The sequence below is a fragment of the Hippopotamus amphibius genome, chromosome 11, assembly GCF_030028045.1.
Source record: "Hippopotamus amphibius kiboko isolate mHipAmp2 chromosome 11, mHipAmp2.hap2, whole genome shotgun sequence".
In the NCBI taxonomy this organism is placed as follows: Eukaryota; Metazoa; Chordata; class Mammalia; order Artiodactyla; family Hippopotamidae; genus Hippopotamus; species Hippopotamus amphibius.
Window position 1 is genome coordinate 100,557,698 of NC_080196.1, and position 8,699 is coordinate 100,566,396.

The 8,699-nt window shown below is 38.0% G+C and overlaps 1 pseudogene; it reads right to left on the bottom strand.

Annotated features, from left to right (window-relative positions):
- Positions 1 to 341: 341 nt before the first annotated feature.
- LOC130830940 (syntenin-1-like) lies at positions 342 to 8,102 on the bottom strand (annotated as a pseudogene).
- Positions 8,103 to 8,699: the final 597 nt, after the last annotated feature.

Here is an 8,699-nt window from a genome sequence, read left to right on the forward strand (position 1 = left end):
TCTGAACAGCACTACTTGGTACCCAGGATGAAGGTGATTGGTTCTAACAGAAAGCTGAGCCTGTATCAGTCATCCTCATCACACGGCTTGTAAAAGCATCAGGTTTCCAGTACAGAAACTCGTCTATGAAAGTCAGTAAGTCTTTTCAACAGTAAAGCCAGCATAAGCCTACAACTATCTTGAAGTCTGAACAAGATATCAGATTAAACAGTAAGATTCCCAGCCCGACTGTAAGACAGGAAGGTCCTCCTGCAGCATATGCTCACTGGCTCCTAGAAAGCTTCATGTGCATAATAGAAAGGTAAGTTGATGAAGATGTAAACGGGAAAACTTCAGAGAAGTTAGAAAGTCATCAAGCTCTTCATAATGCTTGGGGCCATCCGTTTAATAACATGTTCAAAGATAAAAGCAGGCATGATTGTAACATTAACTACATTCCCAGGTGTTGACAGTATGTCTGTGATTTGAGAGTCCTTCCTTCCAATGACATTCTGTCCATTGACTTCACAGATGTTGTGCTCTGTGAGAAGACTGCTTCTAGCTGCAGAACTTTCACTATGGATGTGATTTTTCCATTTTTAAAGACAAAGCCGATGTGTCCAGTGCTGTCCTTATGCATGGTAATTGTCTGTTCAAAGGGCCTGTCACGAATGGTCATAGTAATCTTCTCTCCGAAAGCCTGAGCACCTTGTTGTGCTCGGTCAGAGCTCCGGCTGGCACAGTTCTCCCCGTTGATCTGCAGCACCTGGTCCCCGAATCGCAGACCAACCAATGAGGATGGAGAATTTGCCTGGACTAGCTGAACAAATATACCATTATCTATGGATTTAAGCCTGAGCCCAAGTTTTCCATCTTGATCCTTACACAAAATGACTTCTCGAATCTCTTGCTTAATTTCTGCTCTGCGGATGCCAGCATCACTGCCAGTTACAGGAGCCACCGTATAGTTCATACTGGAAGGTCTTGCTACCAACTCCTGACTTGGTGCTCCAGGGACCGTGGCCATATTTGCACATATTTCTTCTTCACTTAAACTCAGGCCTATGTACTGAGAGAGCTCTGGATACAGGTTAGGATAGAGATTTCCATCTTGAGAGATAGGAAACTTCAGATAAAATTGCTGGGTTGGCAGGGTTTGCAGAAAAGGCAGTTTGAGCCTGAATCACCTCGTCTACCTTCAGGTCTTCAAGAGATGGGTACAGAGATATTTTTGCAGGATTTCTCTAGGCCGGAGACTCGCTCGCCACCGCTGCCGCCGCCGCCCACTGGCCCGCACTTCCGAGACCCAGAGAGAGGAGGGCGGCTCGCACCCGAGGACCACCCACAACCAGCGCTCAGTTTTTAACAATAGTGATTGAAAGAAGCATGAGATATGGTTCCTGGACTCTTAAGCAACTTACTCTTTAGCTGGGAGATTGGACAAAATAATAAGTACATGCATAATAATTCCAAGTAGAATGTGTTCAGTTTATAAGAAACCTTACAGGTGAAGAAAACAATTGGAGCTTAGAAGGAATAAAGAATTCCGGTTGGGTGATAGGCAAAGATTTCAAGATGTGGGACTTAAGATGTGGGCCTTCAAAGAAATACAGAAAGGATGGAAGCAAACATTCCTGCCACTGAGATGGATGTACACCCCACTTCTGAGTTTATGAGCACATCAGCGTAGCGAGAGTAGCTTTTAAAGAGAATAATGAGAGAGGCTGAATATATTAATTTAGGTCAGATTTAGTTTTTACATAAGAACCAGGTGCAATATATTAAGACAGGCTGTAGATACCACACTTAGAAAGTTAGGCTTTATTTTGTGGGTGATGAAAAGCCACCGAAGTAGCGTCACCTGGGCCCTCCTCCCTGCCTTCTGTGAAACTCTAGTCAGTATTGATGGTGTGCTGAAAGTTGCTGGGGCAGCCTCCCTGTAGGGGCCCAGTGACATGAGGCATGGTTATGACTGCATAATTAACCAGAATGTGTTGCTGAATACAAAATGTATACTTCAGAATATCGTAGGTCAAAACACAACATAAACACCTTAGTACAGTTAAAGGTTATAAGTGGTGAGGAGAATGTTTTGGAATATCCATAAATTTTCCCCTTCTTGTATAGTATTTGTCTTGCTCTTTAGCTTTATGTGAAGTTTTGTTTTCCTCTTTCAATTATTTCACATAAAATAGATCCGTGAAGCATGTTACCCTCCAAAAAGGAAAACAGATTCAGCCAAAGCAGTGGAATTAGTCTAGCCTTTACCAGGCTTTTAGAAACCCCTAATGACTTTTTATATCCAGTCTAAAGAGAGAACTCTTGACTTCCATATTAAGAACAGAACTTGGAGGGTTGCCCAAAGAATCAATACTGAAATAGGATGCGGAAAGCAGGATGTTATTTATGTTATTTAAGAAAAAGATCAAACCCACGGGGAAAAGGAAATTCCTCTGGAACTGTGAGTGGGGGCTAGTTGAAATGGAGTGAAGAGAAAGACAGATTTGAGATGGAAGAGTCATGATCCGCACTAAGGATTAAAAGTCCATTTGGGATAGAATGAAAACACCCAGATAAGTTTGTGTGAATCCGAGGACGTCAGACCGGTGAACCTCTTCTCCAGGCCTAGCCTAGGAAGGCTAGAAGCCTTGCAGAGGAATTCTAAACTTGAAGCATTACATACAACAGGCTATGAAAATGAAAGAGGAGAACTGGCTGATTAAGATTCGGGGTAGGTGAGCCTGTAAACAGCATTCCCTCCCTGGTTTTGTTTATACAGAAAGTAATTTAAACACCCAAGTATGCTTGCACCTGAGAATACACATATATTTTTCCAAGGGTAATAGTTTTTGAAGGTTTACTTTAAGTAAAGTTAATTTTCAGATGCTTTACTTCCAAAGATATTCCTTCCAAAATTGTGCCTGTGTTAGAACTCATCAAGAACTCACTCCTTATCTTTTTACAATAATCCGTCCACTTTACAAAACAAGAGCATATTCTTTGGTACATTGCCCCAGTTGTAAAAACTTAGGGGACACAAAACAAAGAGAATTTGAATGACTGGCAATTCCTGTTGAGAAAGTAAATCCTCTAGTAATTGGGTTAAAAAGATTATTTTGTAAATCAGATGGTTGCACAGTCTTCAGGTTCAAAAATTCAGGTAGAATCTATAGAGTTTTATCAACTGTTAGGTTATTAAAAATACTCTTGATTAAAGATCATTTTGTGAAATGTGACGTTATAACCAGGGCAGACATAGAACAACTGAATGGCATTGCTATGATAAAACCACTGTCACGTCCATAAAATGTGAAATCTTTGTGTGTGGACAAGATTTCTGAACACTTACATTTGCAAACATTTTTTTTTAATGAGTAGAATTGATTATTAGTCTTGTTTCATTCAATAATATGTAATATTCATCCATAAATTCTTAAAATAATTGGAGAAACTCTCCTTTCTTATTAAAATGGATTTTAAACAAAATTTTACCTAAATTTGTAATATATTTTGGTTCTTTAGATTAATTAGGTACTAATAATAATGGAATTCAGGGACTTCCCTTGTGGAGCAGTGGTTAAGAATCTGCCTGCCAATGCAGGGGACATGGGTTCGACCCCTGGTCCAGGAAGATCCCATATGCTGTGGAGCAACTAAGCCCATGCGCCACAACTTCTGAGCCTGTGCTCTAGAGCCTGTGAGCCACAACTGTTGAGCCCATGTGCCACAACTACTGAAGCCCGCACACCTAAAGCCTGTGCTCTGCAACAAGAGAAGCCACCGCAATGAGAAGCCCACACACTGCAACAAAAACCCAACACAGCCAAAAATAAATAAAAATAAATTTAAAAAATAAAAAAAATGGAACTTATAAACATAAACACTTTTTACCATTTGGAGTTTATGGTCATGGAAAGCAAAAAGTTAATTTCATTTTATAGAAAAAATATGGTAGAGTGAATCAGTTAGATTTTATGACACTAATGCTGCATAAAAAGCAACACAAAACCTCAGTATCATACAGAAATAAGCACATGTTTATTCATTCATCTGGAGCAAGTGGAGGTTACATGGCAAAGGATGGGTGAAGCATTAGTACCATTTTTGCACTACTACAGGGGGATCATTAAAAGCATTAAAATATATAAGAACAAATTCTAAAGGGAAAGTCAAGTACAAATATAAACAGCAGAGGTAAAGGACGAAGATAGAATTTGTGACTTGCAAAGAAGAGTTTCTTCAGTGTTTTTAATATGGAGAGGACGGTGAGGATCAAATCATTATGAATTCGATTACATTGGATACATTTTTAAAAGTGATGCAGCAGTTCTATTTTTAAATGTGAATATTTGCAACTAAACTTATATCCTTTGCAACTATTTGAAATTATGATGAAATGAAACTAAAAATGTGTGAGTAGTAAATAAATTTTCAAAATTATTTTGGGGGTATGCAAGCAAAAGAAATTGAGTTCCACTGATCATGAATTTCCAGAACCAAGGAGGATGTGGAATTTCTAAAAGACCAGCTAAGGGTAAGAAGCCTGAGTCAGAGCAAAGCTCATCATGTTCAGAAACCTCACAATAAGAGGCAATGATACTAGCGAGGCCCACAGGGCACCTGTGGCAGGGTGTAGCCCAACCTGTTTTTGGTAAAGACTTGCATTCAGTACTTCTGTGTCCTATGGAGAGTCCCTATACTACATCAAAACACTCTAGGCCGATGGCATAGCTAAAAATCCAATACCAGAAATTCCTGAATCAGATATTAGGTCTGGGTATGCAACTCATAAGGTAATTACAGGATTAAGGATTGAGATAGGAAGTATATAACATGGTCTCATAGATTGGTAACAGAGAAAAGATAAACAGAGGGTAGTCTTATCACAGAACCATATTCTCTTTAAGGTTAAAAACTATAACTTGTATAGTTTGCCAAAGTTCAGGCCAGTTCTTGTCAGCCAAAACAAGGCAGGAAAAGCATTGAACAAAAAAACTGTATCACATAAATGCATACAATAAGGACCAAAGCCAATGTCTAGAAACCAGAAAGAAGCACATCTTGACCAGAGGAGGATGTGAAGACCAGATACACAGCCACGCCTTCCTGTGCCTGGAAGTTTTATTAGATCCTCCCTGCACCCAGGAAGTGTCTTGGGAAGGAGAAAGGGCAAGGCAGATACCTTGAGAAGTGGGTTACCGTCTGAGTTATGACCCACAAAAGACTATTAAAGCAGAAGATACTAAGATGTTTTAATTAAAAAGATTAAGTGGTTTCTGACAATCATATGAATGTGTGCTTGAGAGCAAGATGTAATCCATTATAGGAAAATTCATATTCAATAGTTTGTACATCTAAGTTGTGGTACTTGTCTACAAATAACAATAAAATTTATGAATACAGATACCTATGTAAGTAATAAAATGCCAAGCAAAATTTAAAGTCTATTTTACATAATAATTTAGAGATTTTAAGATTAATTTTAAAGTATATTCTTTCATATCTTTTAAAATATTTGAGTATTTGATACACACAAGAATATGTGTGTTGACTCAAGGAAATGGTATCAATGTAAGGCAATTTAGAAAAAAATATAATTTGGGTGGGGTAAAAATCATTCATCCAGATAAGAAATTTCTTATCAAATCATTCTAATTCATAATGCCTAGATTGTGAGATTCTTTCATCTACTTGTTTTATGAAGGTCTAGTGTCTAGCTCTGATGGAAAAACCAAATTATGCAAGTATTAAGATTTGTTCTTGCCTGAAGCAAGCAAATTAACTAAATGATTTCTCAATTTTCCTTCCAAGTCCTATGATTTAATGAGGTTGTGCAAAAGATGACTAAACACGAAATGTGAGGAAATGCTGTCAACGTTGTGTGTTTTCCTTTAGAGATGTGAGTGGTTTCAGAGCCTTGATAGTAAGGGAAGTGTGACCTTTTATTGAAGGACTGAGACTCATTACATGTATTCATGAGGTATTTACCAAAACCCATTAAAACAATTGCTTAGGCCTCCTTCTTGTGAGGTCAGAAAAACAGGACAAAGTATTTTCCAGGACCGGCTTCAAGGGACCCAGGCAGGAATGAATGCTGGGATAAATGACTAAACAGTCTATGTCACTCACAAAGCAATCAAGATCAGAAATCACAATAGCTCTTTTAACAGAGAGGATTTAATATCTAGAATTAAGTCAGTATAAAGAATTGTTACCTACTTAAACTGAAAACACAAAACAAAATACAAAACAAAAACACTGAGAAAGGATGGAGATAGTGCCTGCAGGAAGCAGCTACACAGCCACACTGAGAAGGTACCTGGAGAGAGGCTCCAAGGAGCTAAAAACTAGAACTTTCAGGGGGGGACACTGGCTGGCTGGTGGCTGTGTCTCTGAGGCTGGTTTTGCAAGTGTTACATAAATTCCAAAATGGAGTTAATTGCTACTTCTCCAAATAAATGCTGCTGTTGGAGCGAAGAAGGAAGACTGGGAGAATTGGGGAGATGTTGTTTAATTAAGGGTACAAACTTGCAGCTAGTAGATAAATAAGGCCTGGAGTTCTAGGCATCATGATTACAGATGACAATACTATAACATAAACTTCAAAATTGATAAGAGATTAGATCTTAATTATTCCCACCACAAAAAAGAAATGATAATTATGTGATGTAATAGGGTGTTAGCTAACCCTAAAGACATAATCATATTGCAGTATATAAATGTATCAAATCAATTTGTTGTATACCTTAACCTTATACGATGTTTTATGTCAATTACATCTCAATAAAAAAATTTTTTTTTTTAAAGTAGGAAACAAACAGGAACAAGTCCTTTCTTCCTCTTCCAGCTTTGCAGTCTCCCTCTTGCACCCTGATTGGCAGAGTCTTACAGGAAGATAATTGCAAAGCAGAAATGCAGCTTGCAAAGCACCAGCTCCAGCAAGATTAAGCAGAGCACAGAAAGGTGAGTTTGAGGCAAAAACCCAATAATTTAGTAATTGAAATATGTTAAAAAATTTGAGGACAGCAGTTTGTCAAATTTATAGAAAATAAATCTATGGAAGTGTACATCCAAAAGACAAATTAAAAAAATCAGACAATGATTGAAATGGTAAATCCCAAACATTTATATGAAATTATCTTTTAAAGAATACAGGCATACATACCTCGTTTTATTGTGCTTTCCTTTATTAAGCTTCACAGACATTGTGTTTTCTACAAACCAAAGGTTTGTTGCAACCCCGAATTGAGCCAGTCTATTGGTACCATTTTTCCACAGCATTTGCTCACTTTGTTTCTCTGTGTCACACATTTTGGTATTCTCGCATTATTTCAAACTGTTTCATTATTATTGTATTTCTTACAGTGATCTGTGATCAGTGATCTTTGATGTTGAAAAAAGATTACTATCGAGAAAAGATTACAACTTGCTGAAGGCTCAGGTGATGGTTAGCATTTTTTAGCAATAAAAGTATTGTTTAATTATGGTATGTACATTTTTTAGGCATAACGCTATTTCACACTTAATAGACTACAGTATAGTGTAAATATAACTTTTATATGCACTGGGAAACCAGACAAATCGTATGGCTCATCTTAATGGGATATTTGCTTTTTTTCAGTCTGGAATTGAACCTGAAGTACCTCCAAGGTATGCCTGTACATAATTCTGGTTTATAATAAGGTACAAGCTGCTGCTGATCAAACACAGTTTCTTTATATTTAATTAGAAAAAGATGCTGATGTTGAGGGTGAAAATTCAGATAGTTTGGGTTCAAAATATACTTGGGGCTCAGACTAGCTCTTCTGGCAGGAAGTTAGAGTGATGCTGATACCACATCAGCCCTTGTTCTCTGAGATTGTGTGGCTCAGGGGACATTTTTTTTTTTTTTTTTTTTTTTTTGCACTAAATGCAGTACAGACAGAGGTGGGATGTAATGAGCAAAAATCCACCCTTAAGCCTTTCAGAAGTTGACAACCCAGCCTCAAACTTAATCCAAGTGTTACCTGTGACTCCTGCAGAGCTGTGCTGTGAACACATCTGTGATTTTTCTCTTCAGGAATAACCTGATACCCATGTGAAAAACACAAGCGGCCATATACACTGGATTTTGTGCTGATCATCTCCTTCACTTTTCTCTATTGTTTACACCACAAACCACATACCAAATAAGGTTATAATCAAAATGAAGATCCAAACATGAATAAGAAAGTATGCTTTAAGAAAATACAAAGACATTCTTTTCAGACTTAGGAAGACACTGAAAGTTAAAGAGCTAAGTATCGTTCTCAAAATCATAAAACTAAAGTATGACAGAATTATAGGCCCGTAATCCACTGACCCTTAAACCATAGTAATTTTCACGATACAATGTCACCTCCCTAATATCAATATAAACAATTTTAGTGGTACTATGAGGCACGTTGGAAACAAATTAGAATTATTTCTTAAAATAAGGCACACGCTGGGAATTCCCTGGCGGTCCAGTGGTTAGGACTCCGCACTGTCACTGCTGAGGATGCGAGTTCCATCCCTGGTAGGGGAACTAAGATCCCGCAAGCCGCGAGGTGCGGCCAAAAAATAAATAAATAAATAAATAAATAAATAAGGCACAACGTAAATTGGATGTTGCTATGACATGGGCCATTTCCATTTGGCCCCATACCCATGGCTGAAGAAGGTCTGTTTAGTAGACCGCATCTGTTGCCATTCCCAGAACC